This window comes from Heliangelus exortis, chromosome Z (assembly GCF_036169615.1).
Source record: "Heliangelus exortis chromosome Z, bHelExo1.hap1, whole genome shotgun sequence".
Lineage (NCBI taxonomy): Eukaryota > Metazoa > Chordata > Aves > Apodiformes > Trochilidae > Heliangelus > Heliangelus exortis.
In genome coordinates, this window is record NC_092454.1 from 37,486,129 (window position 1) to 37,513,658 (window position 27,530).

At 36.9% G+C, this 27,530-nt stretch overlaps 1 protein-coding gene across 6 annotated transcripts in view; it reads right to left on the reverse strand.

Moving 5' to 3' along the window:
• TRPM3 (transient receptor potential cation channel subfamily M member 3) overlaps window positions 1–27,530 on the reverse strand; it is a 352,377-nt gene that overhangs the window by 136,364 nt on the left and 188,483 nt on the right. The gene's annotated exons all lie outside the window — the stretch shown is intronic.

The window sequence follows — 27,530 nt, forward strand, 5'->3', positions numbered from 1 at the left end:
CTACTTCCTCTGCACTGTCCTCTTGATAACTCCCCTCTTCCATTTTGCTTGACATAGCATGCAGGTTTAATAGGCTCCTGGCAGGAGAAAGAAACACCTCTCTGAACAAACACTGTCGCCAATTAGACACAGGACAAAAAAGTCCAAGCAGAAACTTCTCTCCCCTGGAAGCAGTCTGGTATAGCTATGATGCTTCTCAGGTTTTCTGTGTCTTAAGGAGAAATTCTTAACTCTGCATGTTGTTGGCATTTCAGAACTATGTGATTTTGAATTATATGAGCCATTATTACAAAGACCTGATCATATCACTTTTGTGACATGAAATAAACTCACAACATTGTGCTTTCTTCTGTTGATGATCATTATGATTTCTGATTATGTCACATTATTAAGAGGCATTTGCACTACTAAAAAATGAATCAGTTTTGTATCTCATAGGAATATTTAACAATGTAGTGTAAATACCATTATCTCTTTAGACATAATTTTAAGTTGACTGCAACTGCAGCCAAAGACATCTAAAGGCAAATATTCTCTCTATCAGGTCTTCATAGCTGTGGCGTTTTACAGACACATAGACAATTGTAAGTGTACCTATTATTTGCTGGTAGAGCATTCTGACATACAAACATCTCATATGACACACAGCTAAAAAATAATTGAAATATTTCAGGTTGATAATCATGTTTTATCTTTCTACAACAGAAATTTATTTATTTTAAATTAAAAACAAGGGTAGCTCTTTTGCAATGAGATACGCTGGACTAACTCGACATTTTTTGGAGATATTCAAGGCTGAGACTGTCTGTCTGAGTTTCTCATTCATCTTGAAGTATAATTCTGCACAGTAGTGGACCTTCACCACAGGAGCATCAGGACAGAGATTTCGTTAAGGAAAGAAACTATAAAACGTACGATTCAGAAAATGAAAGGGCAGATCAAATGGCTAAATACTGAACTCAAGATATAATTAGAAACTGGTGAGATACAAGTTACATTAGAATTTCAAAGGATAAAGGAGAAACTTGTTCATAATAGATTATTCCTTCAAATAAGCACAACTTTTATGCATTTTTTCCAGTAATAATGCAAGTTCCATGCCTGTTTTTCCAAATATCTCTGTTAACAGCTTCCTAAAGTGATAATTTGTGAAGATTTTCTTAATTCATTATATAAAATTGCAAACTGCTACCCAGTCAAGTAATCACTGTTGGGATGGACAGGGACAGAAGAATGTAGGAGTAGTAGTTATAGATGACTTGTTCACAAGGCAGGACATAGAGATGGCACACTCCAGAGATAGCACAGAGGACTCGCATCAATCTCTCACTATGGAAGATAAAAAGGCCAAAATTTTTGAGATCCACAAACTCATTAAGTCAATAACTTATTAAAATGGTTTCTTTTTATGGGAAATCTGGTACAATGAACTTGTCAATGTGAAAGCAAAAAGGAAAAAAGGAAAGTCTTTATTTATATGAGTGGATACCAGAGCCAGGCACGGGAAGGACACTGAAAACACAGTGCTTGAATCGCATTAAAACTCCAAAGTTCTCGTGCAGAGCAGACATCTCCAGAGGGCTGAAATGACACTTTCAGAGAAGCAGTCTTCAGCAAACCATGGTTTACTCCAGTTCACTGAACTCTGGCATTAAGTTAATCCTGCTCTAGTCTGGAGAACAGTATGGCAGAATCTATGGAATTTATCTTTACAGCACACCTGCAAGGTATGTCGTCCACTGCGATGAGGTATTACTAACAGAATTCATTCACTTTATAAAAGACTTTCCTGGATATCACACACATTTCTGTAAAGACAGAACAGATGGCCACTGAACCCCCCATGCATGGAAAAACACAATTAGCACTGGTTCTGAAAATTGATTAAAGCATGGGCTCCAGGGTGTAAACATACAATGCCAGACAGAGAACTTGGTCCCCGCATTTTTGACAAACCTTCAGCCAGGATCTTTATGCTTTTCTAGGAACTATCTTCATGTCAGATTCATCATCAGTGATGATGTGCAAACTGTGGAGGAAGGTATCAGAGGTATCCCAATGTACTGCTCTAGACAACTTTGTTATAGAAAACATAAGTGCCAAAGTGCACAGATCCTAAATGTGTGTAGGTATTCCATTTTCTGTCCTAGAACTTGTGTCTCTTACTTTTTTCAGTATTTTATGCACCACAGTTTACTCATTTATGCCCTAGGATGCACCAAATAACACAAAGATATGTTTCAGGCATGTGTCAAGCCCCATGTATCATTTAGAGTCTGATAGCCAAATTGTGACACTGACAACAGTACTTTCATATTTAGATTGCTTATATGCACTGTTGTGAGGAGATGGGGGATGTATTCTGAATAAAGTTTCAACAATATTGGTCTCTTATTTACCCGTCAGATGGTATTGTAAATAACAGCTTTGATATTTATCTGGTTTGGATGTCATTTTTTTATGATGGGATATGTTGTCAACTTTGATTTCAGTGATATGTCAAACTGAGAACAAATGTACTTCTTCAGCTACCTCCTAAATAAAGGAAGAGTTTTAAGAGATGCTAGTGACATATCACTTGACACAAACTGAGTAAAATGTTGGCAAGCCTTGATGCTGATGTCAAAGAGAACTACGGATGAATAGGTCAAAATGGATATTTTGACTTCAAATCACAAGTGTCTTTCACCAAATGTGCAGGTGGATGGAGGAAATACAGACAAAGTTTTAGTCTTGAGAGCTTACATCCGAGTCACAGCAATCAATCTAACAATTGGCAAAAGCATGACCATGTCCAGTCAGATCAAAAAGTAATTCCTTGAAGAATATCATTCTCTGGATATTCTGGACAGGGCAAGAGAGAGCAGCCCTCCATACTTTCCAGTGTATGGAGGAGTACGGCAGCTCTTTCCCCAAAAAACACATTTTGGGAGGTTTGGATACTTCCACACTACTGCATTAACAGCTATTCCTCTCCTCCCAGTGCAGACCTTTCCTCTCTGACTTATCTGACACAATATAAGGAAAATACCAGAGAAAGCCCTATGATGCCTTCATGGATATTCTCCTATGCAACCCTCAACGGCTTTTGTTGCTGGAGAGGGGGAGGCCAGTAGGGAGAAAAATCTTTTATTAATTGAAACCACCTTCTGGCTAGTTGCTTTAGCAAACACAGAGAAAAACTGAAGCATGTCTTATAACCCTGTTTCTGAGAAAAGAAACATGCTCCCTGCATTAACAGTTACATATTTTTTAGAAACACGACTATGAAGTTTGGCACCACAGCATAGGGATTTTGGCATTATAATATTTTGGCTTTTTTTATAATCTAGGCTTAGTTGCATAGTTAGATTTTTTTTTTCCTTCTGCTAAGTACCCAGAAATTGTTGATATTTGATTTTTCTAAAAAATAATATACAAGTTTAAATGGCCCACCTAATGCAACATTTTATTCCAGGAATAAATAAATAGGAAAAACTGAAATATAAACTAATTATTAAGTTCATTAATTAAACAGTAGTATACTAACACCTGATAGAGACCTTTTCCGAATGGAAGTATGGTTTTATAGTAATACCTACAGCATATTTGCATAACCAAGAGTGAAGAAGTTCAAAACATCTACAGATATGATAGTTTATGAAGACATTGGAATGAATGATCAGTGTGAAACACTGTCAGATAAACCGTCATTCAGACATTGTGAAGAGTGCAAGAAACTGTATTTATTCACTTTGCTTATGCTTTGAACATACAATGTCTGTCATGGGGGAGGCATGTGTAATTGTTTAATAATGCAAGCAACATATTTAAAATGTCATAGTTCAGCAAATCTGAAGTAGACGGTCTCTTGTAGAACTACAATGATTTCATGCCTCTGTTTTTAGGTATATTTATTCACCAAATGTTTACAACACTTTTTTTTCTTTCTTTTTTTTTCTTTTCTTTTTTTTTCCCCAAAGATTGAAAATAGTATTTTGTGACCTACACTGCTTTATCAATGCAAAAAATCAGTCATGCAAAAACTAACAGCATACTAAAAAGTTTTCTGATCTTATTTAGCCAATTAGAATTCCATGTCATTCTTGTTAGGGTCAAGAGACAGGCATGTTTTTTTTTAACACCAAGAAATTTTCATTATCTTACCAGTATTTTTGACTCTCTGAGAATCAAAACCACACCTGAGAACTTAAAGACCTTTGTCACACTTCAATACTTTTCATTCAGCTGGTATGCTCCACTGCTGATTGCTGCTCCTTTACTCCCTTTGGCAAGGAAACAGTGTGGGTTTTTTCTTTCTGTCAACAGTCTATACTGATTCAACTTTAACTCAAAATAAAGATCACTGGTAGTAGTGCTATTGAACCTTCCACTGCAGAAGAAAACAACAAAACTATCTAATCCAAGAACCCTGAAAAAGAAAAAAATTTCACACTGGTAAAATAAAAAATTGCATAATTCTACCACTTATGTTTTGAGCCTAATTGTACATAAGTGGATAAGAAAAGTAGACAGATAAAAGGTATTATTTTTTATATAGTTCCTTGTGTACAATAAATATTTGTCTTTTTTCCTGTGCACTGTGAATTTTCACAAGTTGTTCCTCTGCCCACACTTTCTTAATTTGCAAAGGAAGTAAAAGAAAATGTTATCTTCAATGTAATCATTATTCCAACTCTTCTGTGACTCAAGTGTGCCTGTAAAAGTGCACACATTTTTCCAACATGTCCGTAATAAAAGTCTAATCACGTTTTATTCTTTTCGCACACACAATTCCATTTCTGCCTAATGATTAGTCTTAATTATTTAGCTTAAACTAAAACCCATAGCATTATTTATTAACAAAGAAACAGCCACCAAATAGGATGTGATAAGGTTTCATGACTTTTCTTCCAGGTCAAAGCAGAAGGAAAATAACAACTTTGAGAAAGAATTTCATATTAAATCATGGACTAAATAAAGAAGAAAATAACAAGAAATATAAAATGAGTAGGTGTTTTTCATATTTCTTTCTTAATCTGAGCAGAGGGCCATACTTGAAAATGACTGTTGAAAATGGCTTGTTTCTTATTCTTGGGAAGTTTGAAACTTGGTTCAACCTAATGAATTCCTCAAATAAAATACATGACATAGAAACTCAAGCAGGATTTGAATTTTAAATTACTGTGCAATAAGTAACTTTAAAGGTGATTTATATAAAATTTAGTCATACTAACCATGATGTGTATCAACACATAAATATGACCTACATTGCATGTAATAGTGACTATCTCACTGGGTTTTCCATCCTATTTTAATATGGATTTAGCTTTGCTTGATGTTTGAAAGCTTTACTGAAAAGCCTTTGTTCAGCCTATTCTGGCTTTGATTTAACAAGACTGTTAATACAGTCCTACAGTTTAGTTACTAATCCTCAAATTAATTTTAGGATTACAATTTTATAGTGAACCTAGGTGGGCCTCATTAAATCTCAAATCCTGCAAGTTCTTCTACGTGGGCAACTTAGTGTCATGACTTTGGAAAATTTGACGGACTAGCTCCTAGCAATGAGGAAAACAAGCCCCATGCCTTCACATTGCTACCATACTTTTGTTTTTAGACACCACAGTTATCTGATTCTGTGAACCAGTTTCATATGCCAGAAATGGTCTCAGTGAGAAAATGGCACAGCTGTTGCCTGGTTCCTTACATGCAATAATGCTTCCAACTGTGTACATATATAATGTACATGCATAATCACAAACCACAATTGGGATGGGAGATCTCCATTACAGCAATCTGGAAATAAACAGCAAGTATCAATACAGTGGGTGAAGCCTTGGAAAGAGCTTCTGAGTCATAGGCAATGTGTTCTTAACTTTCATTACTCAGTAACCCCACTGTATGGGACCAAGCCCTTTCTCCTTGCAAATTTGAAATAAATAGTCTTGATAAGGGCTGTGGATATATGATATCTACCTGCAAAGGACTGAGCTAAAATTTTTTTCACTGTTACATGAAATAGCCTGGCAAGTTCCTGTGAAAACATTTAAACATGAACAGAGGAAGAAGAAAGCTATCTCTGCTTTTTGGTAGATCTACCCCCTGTTTTCCCTGCAGAACCGAGTAAAACATTTTCATGTGAATAGAAACATTTTGCAAAATGGCATTCCATGCAGTACTGAAATGTTTTGTATAGGCTAATCAATCCTTCTTCCATCTCCCTCATGTAGGCTACATGACTTCTTGACTTCATCTGCAAGCTCTAGGCTCAAGGAACTGTGTTGCTATGACTTGTGATATCAGCTGGTCAATCTGAAAGTCACATCTGCCTCTTTTAACTAATAAAGCTTTATAGGAGAAAGTGAGTGGAATTGTGATGTAAGGCATCGTTTATATCATGTAATTTAAAACATTATTACTAGTAGCACGGGAACTATAATTTCCACTCTGTCGCCACACAGAGGATAAGGTGGAGTTCAGTGTGGCTGAGGGGTCAAACGGGACTGGAAAAAAAGAGTGTGTTCATCCACTCATCACAAAGGTGAAATTTGAGTGCCTAGACACAAAGTGATTTATGTGAACATTTCTAATAGGCAATTCATTTTTTATCATTTTGTTTGTTTCATTTTTTTAATTTTTTTTTTCACTTTTTCCTGCTATGAGACTTGCACTAAGATCTGCAGTGACCCAAGTCAGAACACAACCATGACTGGAGAACCTTATTCCTTGTGCTGAAACTACTTTGGAAAGCATGGTGGTGTGGGGCTGTCATTAAATTAAAACAAATCAACTAGTGTGCATTAAAAGCCAATATGGTGCTAATATTAATTATCTTGAAGTCTACAAGATCATTAATTTTACATACATGCAAACATACATGTGACTGAGGATAAAAGTTACTCCTGCTCTCCATCACTCCATGTTGAGTGCAACTTGCAGTGTTCCAGAGGATTCTGCAAAGAATTAAACACACCAATAGGAGCTAATGAGAGATCTTGAGTGTAGTGACTACCCATAGGACAGAGATGGAGAAAAAACAGTTGAAGAGTGTGGTCTTTCTAGTCGCACAATTGTACGATACAGCTAATTCACAGGGAGGCAATGTAAGCAATTTTAAATTACTTTCCTGGCTTTGAAAGCAGTATTTTAATGCAAACGTTTTTAGAATACACAGTTTTATATATGCTGGATATTAAAATCTAGTGACAGGGGAAAATACCCCAAATTATCAAATGTCTTTTACTTAAAGAAGTCATGAGCAATTTAGCTTATTTTTTTTGTTGGGTTTAAATCTCCTGGAATTTGATTACACAGCACATTCCAGCTATCTGCCCCAGCAGGCCCCTCTATCAGGATTTTCTGATTACTAATGCATTTTTTCAGTGTAAACCCTTGAAGGATTTTATTTAATACAGATTAGTACCTTTATTAAACTGTGGTTAATAGAAGCCTCTGAGCTCTGCTAAATATTGTTCAGTGAAGTAGATTAGTTGTTTTAATTTGTTGCTCTCTCACACAAAAAAATAACACTGAATGAAATAATTGCTTTTTCCATTTGGCTACTGACAGTGTTACCATGGGACTTTGGTTTACATATTTTAAACCAGTGGTTTTCTAACTTAGAGATACTTATGATTCAGCATGAAACTAAGATGACCCCAGTAGAGGTCTCTTGGATCAGCTTAAAAAAGAATAAATTAAGGCCACCATTGAGAATGTCTTACCAAATGTGACTAAAATGTGATACTGCTTTCTGCAATCAGAACGAAAAGAAACAAGGAAAGGAAAGGAAAGGAAAGGAAAGGAAAGGAAAGGAAAGGAAAGGAAAGGAAAGGAAAGGAAAGGAAAGGAAAGGAAAGGAAAGGAAAGGAAAGGAAAGGAAAGGAAAGGAAAGGAAAGGAAAGGAAAGGAAAGGAAAGGAAAGGAAAGGAAAGGAAAGGAAAGGAAAGGAAAGGAAAGGAAAGGAAAGGAAAGGAAAGGAAAGGAAAGGAAAGGAAAGGAAAGGAAAGGAAGAAGGAAAGGAAAGGAAAGGAAAGGAAAGGAAAGGAAAGGAAAGGAAAGGAAAGGAAAGGAAAGGAAAGGAAAGGAAAGGAAAGGAAAAAAGAAATGTGTAGCAACATTTTTATTTTTATTTTATTTTTATTTTTATTTTTATTTTTAGTTTTAGTTTTAGTTTAGTTTTAGTTTTAGTTTTAGTTTTATTATTTTTATTTTTATTTTTATTTTTACTTTTACTTTTTTTTTCTTCTTTAGGATTTCTGTAAATAGGTTTTTAATCTAAAAACATAGTCTCAGTTAAACAACAATATGTAGACAGATTATAAAAATTTAAGGAATAACGCTGTACCCACGCTACTCAGTGTCTCATTAAAGAGCAGCACTGACTTGAGACAAATGTATTGAAATATTATTTTGAAAATATTAGACTCTAAATTAAAATGCCTGTCCATCGTTTTTCACTGTTGACTTCTTAGGGAATGATAATTTAAGATTCAATTAAAACAAAGTTTTAGCCTGTGATCAATTTCCACTGGTAAATCTTTATTTAAAGAAAAAACCTCAATTATTAGTAAGACTTGTAAAGAGGATTACTGGAAAGAAAATAACTCACCAAGAGCAACCATGTCTAAAACACTTGGAAAAATACCTCAGTTTCTATGAGACAGCTGTGATAACAAAATGGCTTCTGTTTTCACCTGATAAATAAATCCTGATGGACTGAAAAGGTCAGTGAAGAAAGGCTCAGACATACAGGGGTACCTCTGATGGCTCTTTGACACAGAGCTCTGGATAGCTTTGCAAACTGTAAGAGTTTCCCTCTGTAAGGCTCTATAAGGCTGTTATGGTAGCTGAATAAACCAGATAGAACTGTGCAACCAAGCTGGCTGAAGCACAGTAAGATTCTGCTTCTAGTGAAAGATATTCACTGCCTATATGGAGATACAGTGAATGAGTACACTTAATTGATTACTATTGCTGTAATTAAACTCAGCTGGATTTATCCAAAATAAATCAGAATAAATAACGTTTTTATGGGAAGGTAAGTCTACTTACTTACTTAAAGTTTACTTTACTTACTTTGCCAGCATGAAGAAAGCTACATTATTTACTCTAAGAATAGTTTACTCTCTATACCACTTTACTCCAAGAATAACTAAGAATAAGTAAAAACAAAAAAATTGTACTTGGAATTAATGACATTTTGTACAATTTTTAGACAGTAGAACAGGGAGTAAACATTGTATAAGACATGACTCTGGTGAATTTCACTGGGAAACTCAGGAGTACTCAAATTACAGTTCCAGCTTTTGAAATAATATTCAAGTGAGAATATTAAAGTGAGAACTGCATTTGACCAAAGTTTATTTTTATTGTATGACAGGAAAAGCCACTAAAGTCAGTGGTATAGAATCAATAAAATCCAGAGATCAATTCTGCCCTGAACTGGTCTGATTTTTATATTAAGGCTTGAAATGCCAGTATATATCAGGCTTTCATTATTTAGTTTAGCTCTCTACACTGGAGCTTCCTTGATCTCTCCCGGGAACACTCATATGTAATAAAGTGGAGGTAACAATGTTAATATGTCTGCTACTTCATCTCCAAGAGAGGATCTGCAGCAGGGTATATTAGAAATAAAAATGAGTGCAGTGGTTCATCTTACCCAGCCTGGTGAAAAATCATAGATTCACAGCATGATTGAGTCAGACACATCTGCTTGGAAAGTCTGCAGACGGGAGTGACAGGTCAAGTTAACGCTGTGGAGGGAAGTCGGATTTCTTAGCAACCCAAAGGACTGCACCATTACATAGCTGGGAATGCTCCTCTCTTTCTTTTCTCTTTTTTATGTTTCCTCAGTAATTTTACACTTTTCAAAAGAATAAAACAAACAAACAAACAAAAAGAAAACAAACAAAAAAGAAAACAAACAAAAAGAAAATATATAGAAGCATTCCATCTCTGATGATTTAAAATGCTTTTGGCACTTCTTAATTATGCACAGTGAAAACACAAGGACACATTGGGAGAATGAGAAGGTTGTAGCTCCAAAGGCACAGACCTTTGCATCAGGATTGACACCTCAGATCAGCAGCCCCAAACCATCAGTGATAAGTAAAGGGAAGAGATCTAAGGGAGAACTGCACCAGCTTTCTTCTGCTCCTGAAGACACTGGGAGCTGTTTGTGGGGATGATGCTGATGAAAGTGACTCAAGCTTCTGCCACAGCCTTGCCTAGGTTCAGCAGATAGCCCTAGCAGCAGCTCTGCCACAATCTTTCTGCCATTCAGGTTGGTAAATCAGTATGCTACTGGGCAGTTTTCCTTGAAAGAATTTGTCCTGGCATCTAGCCAATTGCTTACAGATTCCATACTGGTTCAGTCTTTGAAAACTTCCCATGTGCATATATTAATTGCCAAAGGCCTCCTAGAAAATATAATGTGCTGGATTAAATTCAGACAGCAATGATTCTACCAAGAAGACAGAAGGTAATATCTGAGTAGTACTTTGAGGATAATTATGCACTCTGGATCCAGGTGAAGTCTTTCTTAAAAAAAACCTTTTCAGATCAAGCTCTGAAAGCTAGGTCCTTCACCAAAAGGAGGAAGTCTAAATGGTCCCCCACAATAGTTCCCCACTGATTGTCCCAAGTGTCAGTATTTTATGTTTGTCTATGCTTGCAAAAGGCTCAAGGCAGGGAAGAATCAGAAACTTGCATCTATGAAAACCACAGCCTCAGATGCACAAGCTCAGCTTCTGAAAAATGCTTATCTCTGGGTTATCCTCTTGTGAGTTGCTTCATCAACACCTTTGAATTCTACATGCATTTTTTAAACTAAACTGCAATTTTCAAGAGTCTGAATACTGCTGGACAGTCTGCCTGTCCAAATGAATAGTATATAAAGCAGCAGCTATGATGCTTTGGAAAAATAGTTCACAGTATACTTTGGTTTAGACTTTCCTGCATAGATAACTAGATTCTATTATACAAACTCGGATTTTTGAAGTTTATATTACACAAACTAAGAAGGTAAAAAGATACCTCTAAGAACTTTATGGCCATGGTACTTCAGTAAGTTTAAAACCTGGAAGCTACAGGCTCAGAGCAGACCAGCTCTTTTCTCTGAATGTCTGCCTCAACTTGCAGATGAATGTGACTATTGCCTTCTTCTGTATGGCAATGATAACAGGGTTTAGGACACCTGGCTTGTTACATTACATTCACCTGCAGGCAGCTAGCTAGCTACAAGATATGAACACCATTTTTTTTCAGAGGAAAAACAAGCCAAAAGTTAAATAACCACAACATAGAGTCAGAAAGTGAAAGGAAGTGAAAGTAAAAGAATTTGAAAAATATTACGTTATATCTGAAGTTACAGCATATTTCATTCAGATTGCTATTACTCCATTGCTCCTACAGCTTCCTCATTGGTGTCTCAGACTGCAACTGTAAAAGCCATTCAACTGTTGTGGGAAAGTATACAGAGGCAAAGAGGAAAAAAAGGGATGTTTTACAGAGTCATACCCAGCAGACGTGTTATTCTATAATGTAACATTTGCTGTGAGAACAGTTTGTTCTCAGTTTATCATCTTGATGATGTCTTGAAGTTTTTACCATAAAGCACATGTAGTATTAACATTTTAGCTAACAGAGCTGAAGACACCAAAACAAGGGGAGAGCCAACTACTGGCATTTTTGGAGATCACCATCAAGCAGTCTTTGCCTGTGATGACAGCTCAATTGGGGTATTAGTTCTGTTAGCACTGGAAAAGTGGTGCTTAGGGAGAGTTCTGGGCTAAACTGAATGGTGGCCCTATATACGTATGTATATATGACTTAGAAAACGTCCCGTTTCCAATACCTGAAAAACAGGCAAATCAGTAAATGTGCCAAAGTGATCTTTGTGCAGAAAAATCTTTTGGCTTGAAGCGCAAAAGCAAGGGATTCCCCAGAGTATCTTTCTGCTAAAGTGGAATAGAGTTTATATCTAGAAAGCAAAGCAAAAAAATCTTGTATTTGCTTTTAAAACTTTCCTCAAGAAATCCTGGGTCACCTGTTCCCATCCACCCCATAGCTGCTGTTCCAGTGGGAATAATTCTGAGCTTCAGAGGACAGTGAACATTTACAACCATGAAACCTACTTCTATCTTCTCATTCACAGCTGCCTTTGGGAGTGATTCTATTTTCTGTATCTCATTTCTTGCTTCAACCAGAAGGTTACCCAATGTTGGCTACCTCTTGTCACTGATGTGAGCTTTTCACACTGCGTCAGAGAAGACTTTTTTAATGGTAATCTGGAAGATCAATTATGCTTCTGTTCAGCATTTTTCCTTTGTCAGTATCATAGAAAAGTAAGATCAGCAATGAGTTTTTTAATAACAATCTGTGTGCCCCATGGTACACTTTAACGCAAGCTTTGTGCAAATTTCTCATTACTGATAGTAATTCAACTTCTCTTATACTGACTTCTCGCTTACTACAACAATGGGAAAGAACAATTTCCCCAGTAGTGTGATAGATTTTTGTTCTATCTCAAGCCTTTTTTTAAAGGCAAGAAATGATTAAACGTACATGCTCTCACTCCTTAATTACAAATCAACTCCACTATCATTCATTTAAACACTTATCACTTTTAAGTTTTATTTGTAGCTACACTGTACATAAATCTAGTAACTTGCACATTTTTAAATACTCAGGTTTTGTAGCTTAACCCTTCTCTATCTGGACATGAGCCAACACTGCATGCTTGCATGCCAGGACGTCAATCACATCATGAGCTGCATCAAGAGAATCACGGCCAGCAGATTGAGAGAGGTGATTCTGCAACTTTACCCTGCTCTGATAAGACCTCACCTGCAGTCTGCATCCAGCTCTGGAGCCCTCCACACAGGAAGGAGTGGATCCAGAGGAGTGCCATGAAAATGATCAGGGGGCTGGAACACCTCTCCTACAAAGACAGGCTGAGGGAGCTGGGGTTGTTCAGTCTCGTGAAAAGGTGGCGCTGGGGAGATCTAATAGTGACCTTCCAGTATGTGGGGGAGGAGGGGGCCTACAGGAAGGCTGCAGATGGGCTGTTTGCAAAGGCCTGTAAGTGATAGGTTGTGGGCCAATGTTTTTAAATTAGAGAGGATTAGATTTAGATTGGATGTTAGGGAAAAATTACTTACCATGAGGACAGTGAAAAAATGGAATAGGTTGCCCAGGATGATAGCTGAGGCCACTTCCCTGGAATTATTCAAGTGTGACTTGACAAGGCTCTGAGCAACCTGACCTAATTGAGGGTGTCCATACTTACTGCAGGGTGTTGGACTAGATGACCTAAATTTAGAAGTCCCTTCCAACCCAAATTATTCTATGATTCTATGATTCTACATATACCTACAAATGTTGAGTACACACCTCACACACTAGGATGCCTGAATCTTACAATTAAGCATTGTACATCCTATTCTCTTTAATAGAAAAACAAATCCAAACAGCAAACCATGAAATTAGCAAATGTCACAGATGTGAAGCAGAGCATGCCTACTCATATGTGTTTAGCTTTGTCATGACTGTATGAGATTTCATTAGTATTTAGACACTTCGGAATTTATTACCTTAGAAAAAACCCCACATATTAACAATAATAATAATAATAATAATAATAATAATAATAATAATAATAATAATAATAATAATAATAATAATAACAATAACAATAACAACAACAACAACAATAATAATAATAATAATAATAATAATAATAATAATAATAATAATAAATATATAAGGCCCTAGTTTTTTCAAAAGTGAAGAATCTTAAATCTTTGTAAATTTAAAAAATTTGACAACCTGAGCCTGTTAATAGAAAGTATGGTACTTCACCCTGAAATATTTTGTCAAGATTCATATTTTGCATACCTCTGTAAGGGTTGTTGCTCTTTAATATAACTAGATGATTGTTTCATCAGAGTGAGCATCTTGTTATGAACTTCAAAAGACTGAGAATCTGTGCTTAAATTTTATATGCAGTGTATATGGCACAGAGCGGGAGAAGATCAAGGCTGTGATTACTGCTTGCAGGTGTTGATACACACACGACTCTACATTAAGAGTTGACATGTCAGAAATTAAAGATAGCTAGCCTAGATATCTAAAGCATTCACAGCCAATAATGTATCTTATTATTATTGTCCTTGGAAGAGGTCAACTGCTGTTAGTAATAAGCCAACATGAAAGTTAATTAATTTTCTACCTAAAAGGACTTCTCTTAAGATTTGGACAAACATGACCTTCACTGAAGTCTCCATAAGTTTTTCAAGGCTATAAGCCACAGTCTGAGAAGCATTTTAAGCAATTACATATGACCCTGAGGTTTTGAAGGACTGCAACATTACAGGAACAAGTGGCATAGGTGGTGATAAGATGACTACATTTAGTATAAAGCCTTCAAGGCATGTAGCATCTCCAAATTGTAAAAAAATCCATCACTGTCCTCATTCCCACCAAAAACCAACCAACCAAACAAACCCCAGTTTAATTATAAGCCTGAGAAGGGCTTTCCTAGTAGAAAAATATGCATTACCTATATAGCAGCACACAATGAGCTTGTGAACACTGCAAAATGTTGGGGGTTTTGTATACTTATTGCCTATGTATTAACTACAGGTATTCCCACTTTGTATTCCCAAAACACTAATTGTCATATATTTCAAGGTACAAGGAAGGCAAGATTCAGTCTTTTCTTGGTTTCAGACTTCTTTAAGCTTGAAACTAAATAAAAGATTCATATTTAGTAATTACTGGTGAGAGCTTCAGGCTATAGCTTCAGCCATGTTAGACAGCCAATATTTGTTCTGTTGCAGTGGTTGTCTGTTTCACTGCATTTAAAAAATGTTTCATATAATGATTTGAATATAAACACAATACAAGTTTAAAAAACCTCAGATACCAATTCACTGGACATCAATTCACTCCAAACATGAAGAGGCTTGTTATTGCAAACTCCAGTTTCCAAAACAAACAGAACTTTGCAATTACCATCAATCAGAAGATTGAAAAGCTATCATCAGACTTCAATCAGGTTTTATTCTGTGACTAAACATATAAATGACTGGCATCTGTATCTAAACATATTGAGTCAAATCCAGCTTCAGTCTCTGTTGACTGAAATGATATGTGTGCTTACATCAAAGGTGAATTTGATCCAAAATATGCAGGACAAAACTGTTCACCCAGACAGGCTTAGTATTTTGCAAAAATAATTTCCTTTGTAACCAAATCTGCAATGTTCTTCCTGCTGTATTAAATTGTTCAGGCCATAGTTAAAACATGAATGATTTATGAAGTCTTTGTGCAGGTAATCTGCTTGTGGAAGGAAAAAAAAAAAAAAAAGCTGTATGCATTTTTTCTAACTGTAGTCAGAAATTAATGGTCTCTGCATCTGCATCAAGGGAGAAAATTGAAGGTTATATTACAACTTTCATTGCTTATTTAAGTGGGGTAAATGTCTTTTTCTCCTGACACTCTGTATGTCAGGGCTGGTCCCGTGTTCCATAACTGCTGGGATCTCAATTCCAGGGCGTGCAGTAAACACATGAGCAAACTTCAAAAACATTGTTACAAAGACCCAAAGGGAACAGTGGAAAACCCTGCAAGAGGGCAACCTGAACACCATCTGTCTGCAATCATGCCTGAAAGAGTATTCTAAATGTGCTAATTAGTTTGAATAGGAAGCAAATATAGGGAAAAAGTACTTTTCCTAGACAGCAGAATAATTCAGTGCCATAGGAAAACTATTATGTATACTGATCAATTAAATGGTAATTAAAAAGTAAAAAGGTAAGACATAGAGAAACAAGCATCCTCACTTGGAATTGATTTTAGCTTTTCCAGAACAGACCTGGCAAAGGACTGCTACCAGATATAAATATGGCCCAATATGAACCTGCCTAGCAACAATCTGGATAATTACCAGTGCTTTCTCCACTGACCACAGGCTTCTGCAGTTTAAAGAAACCGGAGTGGGATACTGCCTCTTATGCTCAGTATTAGAGTAACTTGAGAAACTTACTTCTCCTTAATGTGTTTCTTACTAACTTTTCCCCCTTGTCCTGGTTTTAATTCATGCCCCTCCCTGTAATAACTCATCATGTTTCATTTTTTACCTGTATAGTTTTCAGTGTCTCTTGCTTTTCTTTAACTTGCTGTTATTAGATTTCACTACCTACTTCTTCTTGCTCTTCTCACACTCCACCTACTCTCCTCTCCTCTCTTCTTTCTCTGTCAAACTCTAAGCTGTCAACAAGTGTATCCCATACCTTGCTGAGCACTGGCTCTAGTCAGTGGTCCCTGGTCATGCTCTGCATGAACTGGTGGTGGGGTAGAAGGTTTCACTGAGTGCCTTATAGGTTAGAAAGCAAAGCTAGTGACTGGCACGGAGAATGGTGGTACAACATCAGTGCTGAGTCAGCTCCAGTGTGGGCAGCAAGCCAACTCTACATCATCCTTAGTGCACAAGCATTTTTCGTCTCCAAGCTTCTTTTTCACAAATCTCAACTTTCACATCAACCTCTTTGACCTTTACTGAAATCACTAGGCCACAGGTAGTTACATATGCTTTGATTCTTTGACATGTGAAGGTCTATAAAGAATTAACATCATCTGCCAGAGATGATTCCAACTATCACCAGGGTCCAACATATGCCATGGGAAACATCAACACACACAAGTGCAGCTATACCAGCTTGGGTTGAAAGTCCTTAACATCAGACCAGTGCTGGTGATATGTAACAGCACAACAGCCAAACCAGTCAAAAGAGTAATGTTCATGCACCAGAGTAATAGAGGTTTATTCTGTAAAGTGGGGTGTATACCTATAAACCTATGTCCCTCCTTGTGTGTATTTCTGTGGAACAGAACATACCTTCCTTAAAGCAGATTGGCTACCGTGTGTTATTAATAACTACTAGTTTTTTAACAGCAGATGTTTCCTAGGGTGGTAGATAAAGAATTTGGTATCTTTAACCTATAGTCCTGACACAGGGACAACTCTTACATTGGCTGTGTGATTGTGTAGTTAAACATGAACCAGAATTTTGCAATTAGGCAGCAAACAGAATGAAGTATTTGAAGCATATGAAGGAGACGGAGTGTTTTTCTCATATAACATGCAAAAGACAGTGAGTAAGTATGCTATATTATCACGGCTTCTTTAACTAATAGTCTTGCAACTTTAATCAACTTTCCAACTTCAACAAATAGCATTTCTCTGTGACACTGGTCTGGCACAGAGGTTGGACTTGATGATCTTCCAAGGTCCCTTCCAACCCCTAACTTTCTGTGATTTCTGTGAACTGCCCTTCCTGGCTTCCCTTAGCCACATTACAGGTTTTAACTGTCCATACATAAAAATACCAAAGGGTTGTTTTTCTGAGCAAAAAGCTAAAGGACTGAATTTTTTTGTTTGGCTTGGGGTTTTGTTTTTTTGTTTGGTGAGGGAGTTGTATGTCAAATAAATTTAAAATCCATGGCAGGAGTAGCTTGACACATGGAGCTTGTGATCAGTGTTTCAGTCAGAAGCCAAGACTCATAATTTAAAGACTATTACTAGGTCAAACTACTCCTCCTACATGAAATAAAAATTCTCTTTAGGTGAGGGCATTTCTAAATTGGATAATAATTTTCTGAATAATACATCTGTGCTCATTATGACTAGAATTTCAGGTATTGTGAAAATATTTTTCTATCTTTAAGCACAGAAGGGACATCTTTAAAAGCACTCTTAAAGAAAAGCTGTGTTTAGTACTATCCAGATGACTTTTTTTCCCCACTAGATTTATGTAACATTTATCCTGCTTCTTTCCTTTTTCTGTTCTATGAAATATAAAATAAATAAGACCTAATGTGCTGTCTCTTCCATTACAGTGTATAACCAAAATTTTTAGAATTGCACATTAGGGTTTTTCACTAGGTATTTACATTTACCTTTTGCTATTCCCCATAATTTGTTTGCATTTCAATACACTTGGATGCTCTACTGATTTTCCCTGAGATATTGTTTCAAGCTTACTTTTTATTTGGCAAAGGGAAGAACTGAAAAATACTTGGGCAGTTATATTTGATGCAGTCACGTAATACTCCTTATCCATCCTAGCTTTTGCCTTTGCTGCAAGGCTTACAGACTGACAAAGCTTAGGTTTGCTCTGTTTTTGCAGGCAAAGTATCCATTTCCATCTGCGGTATTTGACCATTCCATTGTGTAGAGAGACTGAACTGTGCATTGCTATGGGAAGTTACTGCAGTTGTTTTACCACCTTTCGACAGGGATAGAGTTTCAGGTAGTATCAGAGGGGGTTCAGCTAGAGTAATTCCCTTCTTTTGTTTTGGTCAACATAACTGCAATCTTTAATAATGGACAATGATAGGATCTAAGCTCAACACTCAAATAAAGCTTAGAGTGATTCAATATTATGCAAGTGAACTACCTCCAGCCTTCTAAACATACACATCACCCACTCAAACAAAGCACTCCTGAGTGTACCTGTGGGAATTAGTCATATATTCCAGGACAAAAGAGTAGACAGCTCAGCTTTGTGGATTGCAGTATACTCTTTAAACAACACAGTGGATACACTTCTGGCAGCACACAGTTAATGCTTTGTTAGGAGAAAAACTATTGGTGATTTTTGACACGCAGAGAATAGTGGGCAATCCATTCGAGTTGGTATTTTTTTTCCAGCCTTTCTATGATGGTGCAGATGCATGCAGAATGTTCATGTGTATCTAACATGGCTGGAAAGACAGGTTCATTCCAGCTCATGGCAGAATTGCATGTGTGAGGGTTTCTATTACTGTGCAGGACAGGAGTACTGGATTAACGAAGACGATAAATCACAAAGAAAAAAAAAATCTTCAAATCAAAAGGTAAGTGTCACTTTTTGTTCAGCAGAATTTCCTTGGACAAGTAGTCCTTGACCTCTTAAGTGATATGCTCAAAACCAGTGACTGGCTTTGATACAACCCAGCAAATGCACTACATCATGAAGTGCACAAAGGAGATAGACCTGTAAAGACATCTTACTTTTGAGATGATCTTGTAAAGCTCATTACTTAAAGAAATAAGACTGTAATAGGATAATGCTAATAAATGAAGACATTTAGTGAATACAAATTGTCCCATCACCATGTGTATCATGTTGTGTTGACTTATTAGGATACCCTGATTATTAGACTACATTCATCCATCAAAATTTTGGTTATTCTCCTCAGTTCCAGTCTATTTATAGTCTTGATACAATTAGGTTACTATCCTGCTGTTCTTGAGGCAAGTTCCACTTTGAAATATTAGATAATGAAAACAGCCCCCAGGTAACTGCTCCCACTGCTGCTGTCTCCTACCTGGGAGGATAAATTGTCCTCCTCTTCTCAGCTCAGCAAATAGTCTCTATGGCCGCTTACCTCCTTCTCTCTATCCGGGACTATGTTGCCTTCATCTCCAGACTTGATCAATCCTGGCCTGACAGAAATGCTTAGAGAATTTTCACCAGGATCTTGACCTGCAGTCAGTAGAGTGGGTTCCTGATCCAAAGAATGTAAAAGGCACCACATGGTTGTTGAAATGCAAAAGTAACTTCTTAGTTACTAGGAACTGCTAAAGACACTTTTGTTCATTCTTAGCAAAGGCAAAAATCTTCGTATTTCCTACCGCCTGTACTACTAGAAGGGCTAGAGGTTTGAACCTTCTGGATGCTTAGCAGCTCTCTGTCACAAGCTCTTTAATGCTTAGCTTACTGTTAGTTTGAAACATAGGATTAATTGACTGCAACAACAAAGACAATCACTGAATGGGGTTGCTTCCACCATTTTGAAAAGTCCCATCCCACATATATCTTTGGGGTTAACAATAGTTCCTTTTCTTTTCTTTGCCAAGGCATAACTTTTTATCCTGAGATTACTACACATACAGAAAGAGCTACAATAGAAATGATAATAAGTATCAGTGATTGTAAACTATTTCTGCAACCTCAAATAATTCTGAGAAGGTATCAAAATATACTTGAGGAATTTATTTGACATAATTATACTGGTTCAGTGGACTATCTCCAAACAAAAGCTTTGCCTCTGGTTTTCTCTTGGCAAAGAGAAGGAGGACCCATAACTAATGCTATTGAAACAACACTTAAGATTTCTTGATAGGATATATTATAAAACCCCAACAACAGCAATAGCAACAAAAAATCCAGTAGCTTTCTGAATTAATTTTCCTGCCTGTTTAGTAACAGTTTCACCACCAGCTTCCAGACCTTTTTATTCCTGGGACATTTATTTTCCAGTACTAATATATCATTCACACTTCAGCAAATCATTATTGATTTGACAGTTGGCAATCATTAAAAAAAAAAAAAAAAAAACCCAGCCAAACAATAAGACCCATTATTTAAACTGCAGATGGGGAAAATATAATCGAGTTGCTTTTATGAGATCTTCACTAGCATAGGTTGCATAGCACAGTCACATTCCTCATCTTCTCTATGTCTTCCTTAGTTTGCTCTATAAATCCTTTCTCATGAAAAAATCAGGAAATAGCTTACTTGAAATATTTTCATTTCTTGAATTTGGTAATAGTGCAAAGACTATCAGTGGCTGTTTTTGAAATATTGGAAATCTTATATTGACTAACTATATTTTCCTGCCTTGGTAGCTGAAAATTATGAGTAATTCCTGCCTCAGTCAGGAGCAGCATTCTGAAGACCACGGTAGCAGCACTGGAAAATAAATTAAGAGCTCTTCCCTCCCATTTTATATCAAATAGTACTGCATTTGTTTTCTATTAATATAGTACTTCTTAAAAAACAAACAAAAAAAGCACTGAAAACCATATGAAAGTGAGAATTTGATTTAATCATTCCTTTTGTCCTTCCTGGTGAGTGTACTTAGATGAAAACGCTTCACTTTTCTTGCACTTTTCATTTGCAGATTCCGTTTATAGACACAATAGATGACAGCAAAACATATATGCATCACAAATAAGAGTTCTAGTAAGCAACTAGTAAACCTTAGTGGCTTGAATCTATCCAGTGCCTTCCAAATTCAGTCTCTACAATGATAACTATCAGACATAATAGTTTGCAAATAGCATTCGAAATTTAGGATGATAAAGTGCTTAATAATAATACTTCTAATAACCTACAATAATTTTCCTCTAGTTCCAAAATTGACACTCAAATTATGAGAGATTCTGGAGAAAAACCTCCTAAGAGCTGTTTTATTTGACTTTAACTATGTACCTCACGCTATCAATGCTCTCAGATTATTTTAAAAACCTGCAAATTTATACAGATATTCCGTCCTACATATGCTCTTTCGCACCTTAAAGTAATAAATAATTCAGGAACCTATTAAAGTAGAAGACTAGAAAAAAACAACAAACTTTTCTAGCTCTTTTGAGACAATCAAAATTAAAACAGCCTTGTCAAGGAAGGATAATACAAGTAACAGTACCTTCTGAAAAGTACATCAATGGCACTTGCTCCTCACATAGTAGTGCTGGGAACCAGTTTTGCTGATTTGATTTCTTATGGTACCTTGAGCAAACCAGCTTGTCTCCCTGCTGCCATTTCTCCTCAGTAATCTGGGGATACTATTACTTGAAAGCCGCATAGACAGGAAGCACAGTGTCTAAACGTATGAATATAGTTTATGCAATATTAATTGAATTATTAATAATTTATATTGCATTAACTCATAGGATCACCATCTGAAATCAGCAACTCGTTGTTGTAGGTGCTTCACATCAAAGAAATAGAGCAACTCGAGCACAGACTACTCTAGACTGTAAGTGGAAATGCAAGCAAAGGTGGAGAATAGAAACACAAGGCTGCACTGGCATCACCAAAGTGAATATTAGAATTTGTTTTCCATCTCTTTCCCACTGATGCTCTATTATAAAAATGCTATTTTGTAACCTGATTTCATTGCTAACAACCATTGCCTGCTTAGAGTCACAAATCTGTCTCTCAAAGCCTTTCTTGGATAGATCTTTGCTCTCTCATTTTCTTTTGATCACACCTTGCTTTCTTCTTGGCAGTCACTATGTAACACACAATTGTTACATTCGCTGCCTCAAGGAACACTGAATCCTATCCATCCACACAGTTTGTTTCTTACTAGCCCTTACCTGTTACGTGGTTTGGCCTTGGGTTCCTATTAATTCAGCTCTCTCACACTACAATAGATCTTATGTTAGACAAGGGCCTGGGATGACAGTATTCAAGGACTTCTAGTGTGATCCTTGTACATATTTAATATTTATGCCCTTGGTATGCGTAAACATTACTAACACACTCTTTTGCATTTGCTATTTTAAGAGAGATATGCATAGCAAGAGCTCAGTCTGTAAAGGCAGTCCCACTGGTAGCAGAAAATGCTTCACACAGATACTTCAGGCACTGCAGAGTCCCACATCATGGGAGACACATCATGAAATGTGCCCTGGTACACATCATGAAATGTGCACTGGCATGGCTTTCCTGCAATTTTATATTTAAAAATTAAAAATAAAAAAAAATCAGTATCATGCAATTTGGTCTGGTATAAATCTGCTCACATGTTTTGCTAGGAGTGAATATGTTATGAGAAAGAGACTAAAACTCATCAAAACTAGGAATCACTGGTTGCAGTAGAATAAAGAGATTAATGTATATAATATTTGAAGTTGATCCAGGTGAAACATGTTAAATTAATTTAGGATATGTTTTGCCTATACAAATTCTGAATTTATTGATTGTATTATCTTGAAAATAACATGCAATTCAGAGCATATAGACCACTACATCTCATATAACTTGCATATGTTAACCCAGGGCAGTTCCTGTGACAGATGAATGCTGGCCATAGCAAGTATTAAATGGATCCCATGTACCAAGGGAGACACAATTAGGGTCTCATATGGGTCCAAAGAAACAGGCCCTGCACATGTCTCACTGATTCTTTAGGGATCTAATTATTTTCTATGCTTCTAGCTAAAAGCAACTTGTTTTCTCACTTGTTAGCTAGTGTCTCCTGATAAGTAGAACTCAGCTGCTCTAAAAAAGCAGCAGAATTATGTTGCAGCAGAATGCCACTGACACGTACAGTCTGCAAAAGTTCAGCTGGCTGGATACTTCATTTCAGTACTTCCTTCAATCTTTCTTCTGACCAGAAAAAGTGCAGAGCATGTTGGACATTTTCCATTTATGGTAAAAATTACAGCCCCAATTCAGTCAGAGTCAGAGTATATTTACAAACATCACATACATAGGACAGTACCATAAGATACAACACATTCCAGGGGCTTCTTTTTTTTTTTTTTTTTTTTTTTTTTGCAAACACAAGTAGTTTTTATTGCTTTCAGACATGTCCTTTACCTATTTAGTTTAAGGGGCATAAATAGGCAGGAAATAGGCAGAAAGGGGGAGGGGTCAGAGGTTTTCTTCAGAAAAAGGAAAAGTAAAAAGGTCATAGCTATCATTATACATAGGATATTTAAAAACTTTAGGGAGATAAGTCCTCTATGGATATTGCTATAAAATATGAAAAAAAAAATCAGCAGCTTCAAAAAAGCCAGTACCTTCAGAACTCCAACATAACAGAAAGATTTTTCTGAAGGTTGAACTACAGTCCTTATGCAAATCCTGCCCATGGAAAGAAAATCTTGCCAACACACATCTGAAAATCTTTGTAGAGTCAATCATTTAAGGTAGAAACTTGAAGTTACCAAGGAAGGAGAAAAGGCTGATTTAAGGTCCAGATGGGTAAATCATTATGGAATCATAGAATGGACTGGTTTCAAAGGGACTTTAAAGGTCACCCACTCCTGGCCTCCCCTGCTTGGGCTGAGACAGCCGTCACCAGAACAGGTTGCTCAAAGCCACATCCAATCTGGCCTTGAACACTTCCAGGAATGAGGCCTTTACAGCTTCCCTGGGCAACCTGTTCCAGTGTCTCACCACCCTCACTCTAAAGAACTTGTTCCTCATACTCTGACCAGCACTATCAAACTTCATTAACAGTCTGAATGATGGGGTCAAGTGCACCCTCAGCCAATTTGATGACAATAGAAAACTGGAAAGAAAGGTTAACATAACAGATGGCTATGCTGCCATCCAGAAGGACCTCAACAAGATGGAGAAATGGGTTAACAGGAAGCTCATACAGTTCAACAAGGGGAAGTGTCAAGTCCTGCACCTGGGGAAAGACAACCCCAGGCACCAGTGTGGGCTGGGCCTCAACCAGATGGAAAGCTGCTTTGTGGAAGATGTTCTATGGGTTCTTCCCTTCTACTAAGCACTAATGAGGCCACACCTAGAGTGGTATTCTGTGATTCCATAAAAAGCAAATATTTTTCCTTAATTTCTGGTCAGTGGTGCTTAGTCTGTGAAGTGTCTACTTTTCCTTAGATTGACTCAGATGCACAGGGTGTGAAGAACATTCAGGCTTTGGTGTGATCAGTCACACCAAAGTGCTGTCATAGATCTTCATAGGTGTAACCAGTGATATGATAAGGGTGTGATACAGTTTTCAAGGTGATACGAACCCTTCTATGCCATCACAGGGAATGGTTTCTCTAGTAAACTGAGATTCTAATCTGTCAATGTGAAGAAAATTGTGTAGTGCAGCTATAATTTAAAAAAGAATACAGACCATGTAGCTCATTTTCTTTCTTTTCCTTTTTCTTTCTTTTCTTTGAGCCCCAAATTATTTTGGGATGTGTGCTGAGTATGCATGATACATACCACTATATTCTTTTCCAGAGGTCACTGTATGTCAGCACCTCTCTGGGTAAAGCAAGAAATCATCCTGACATGACAAAGATCTGCGAGACCAAACATCTTGGAATAAAGACCACTGTAACTGGAATAAAGACTGTGGCTTTCATTACAGCTACAGGAATTTATCCACAGAGTATATCTGCAAAGAAGAAATGTGGATTGTGGTGAAAGGATCAGTACAGGGCCAGTGCTTTGACAGAGGTACAGGCAGTAGTCGTCAGGAGTGCAAGGTTATTCCAGCATGAGTCAGTTTGGGGGTATGTTGTTAGCACAGCCAAATGCCTGACAACAGGCAGCTGTACAAAGCAGATTCAAGTGTGTAAACTTGGGTATTAATAGTGACATAATCACCAAAACCAAAGCATGAGCTGCAAAACTGAGCCTGACTAATGACTCAAGCACTAAGCCATTCTAATCTTTGTGCTGGTTTAACTTCAGCAATCATATTAATTAGCAGAATGTGAATGGATACAGCTGCATGAGTTGAATCAGCCTTTTTATTGCAGCATGCAAATACAGTCAAGAAATCGAACTATAGGTCAGCAAATTTCATGAACTTTTGCTTCCAATTCTTGCCAGGAATAAAGGTCAGCTAGAAGCCTGAGGCTTTAAAACAGAGATAAGTATATCATTACACAAGAAAACTCTGAATTTCCCATTTATTGTTAATACCTTCTTTCAGTTTGCCCTTACAAAGCTGCTCTTCAGTAGAGAGAATTAAAAAAGAAAAGAAAAAAGGGCTTTTGCTGAGATCCTTTAAAGGAAGAAACATATTAAGTGTCAAGCTACATGTGAAAAGCTCTATGCCATTACCCTTTTGCATTCTCTACATTGAAACTCATGACATTTCAAGTCTCTCAGTTAATACTGGAGTTCTTGTTTCTAGGTCACTGAACCTGGACAATGTGGAGGACTTGGATATAGTCTGCAGTGTTCCAGCATTCTGCACTTGAAACAATTATCTGAGGTTTTCTTGTTGATTAAATGAGATCCTGCTCATCACCAAACTTTTTTAAATCTCAGCACTTTATTATGGTAGTGAATGACTGACAAGTTTTGTTGGGGGGATTACAGCCATTATATGTACAAGACAAATCAGCACCATTTAAAAAAAAATAAAGGGAGTGCAGTGAAGAAGGGTATCCCAGAGCCTAAATGAGAGCTGTATTCTGATCACTACTCCTCTGGGTGATAGTTGTTCTGTTTTCTCACAAACTGCAGGACTCATCTTACCCTTGGTCATTTAAAAGACCATTTCTACACAATTAACATCTGCATTACTGTTTTTATAAAAATTAACTGTTACTGAGTGGTGGTGGTGCTGTGCTAAATTATGCTAAATACCATACATATTCATGAAAGTTTATCCATGGAAGTTACGGAAGTTATGAATTCAAGTGTGGTTTACTTCTGAGCCATAGCATCCCTATTCTTCCTTTATCTGTGTATTAAAAATGAAGTATCTTCCAGTGCAGAAAAGAGGTGAAATGTAATTTCTCCTTCACAACAGCTTTCTCCTACTTTCTTGTTGAGACTGTGAAACATAGCACGATTTGGAGATGGAAAACAAAATACAAATACTAAATAAAATGACTTTGTGTTATTTAATGATGATGGATGGCTAACAATAGTGGGTCTTTGAGTTCATAAACAAGAAAGTTAGAGTATTACAGCTGGAAAAGTAACTTTTCTCTCATGCTTTTAGCAAATTCAACAGAGACAGCCTCTGGGGCCTCCTGGTGCCAATGGAACAGAAGCCTCATTAGGAAATTTCAAATCCTACTAATACCACATTTTGTTTTAGCTTTCACTGAAACAAAAACAATCCTCCTGTCTCTTTTACAGTGGAGACTGGCTAAACCCACCATACAACAAAATTTAAAAACACAATGTTTTTTTAGTAATTTACATTATTCAAACTTACATTTACAAACAAAACTCCAAATATTTCTCCCCTCAAAAGTCATTAGTTAAACATAAGAGACAGCAGAAGTTTCCTTATTTTGGGACTCACACTGTGATAAAATCAGCATTTAGACTGGTAGTAAGATTCTGAAGTGAATCCTCGTATTGCTTCTCTCACTAGTTTGGTTGGTGAATGAGTTTCACTGAGTATGAATTAGATTCCTTCTGGAAAACACTCAATATGAAGTCCTTTTCTCTGTGGTTTCTAAATGTGTTTCATCCCCAAGTGGGGACACAGGGCTGCTGAGAGAGAGGCTTGTACAAGTGTGAAGTCCTCGAGAATGTAATAAACACCGCATGTGCCAATAGTTTTTAAACTTTTCCCTGGCACAGCAAATAAGTGGCAGTGCTTTGTGTATGTATAACAGGTCAAACTGCATCAGTTATTTCATATCCACATGATCTCAAGCCCCTTGTAAGGCCCAGATCTCAGGAACATACAAATATGGTAACTATCTTGCTTAACTCTACCTTCTTTCACCATGCCCACAACTCATCTATTGGTTTTGCTGATCTTTCTTTTCCTAATATTTTCTTGATGACAATATCAGTCCCCTTGTTCTCCTCTAAGATACAGCTTTATCCCATAGGTAACCTCAAGGAAACAGCAAAGTTTATTAATAGATGACAAAAGAATGTCTAAGATTTCTTTGTTGGCAGGCAACCTAGTGGTGATACCAGGCAGCAAGAGGATAAATCATAAAAAAAATTCAAGAAAAGGAAAATCACTGAGCTGATTGATGTTCTGGGACAACAACCACACTGGAGATGTGTTGCTTCTGTGGCTATCTA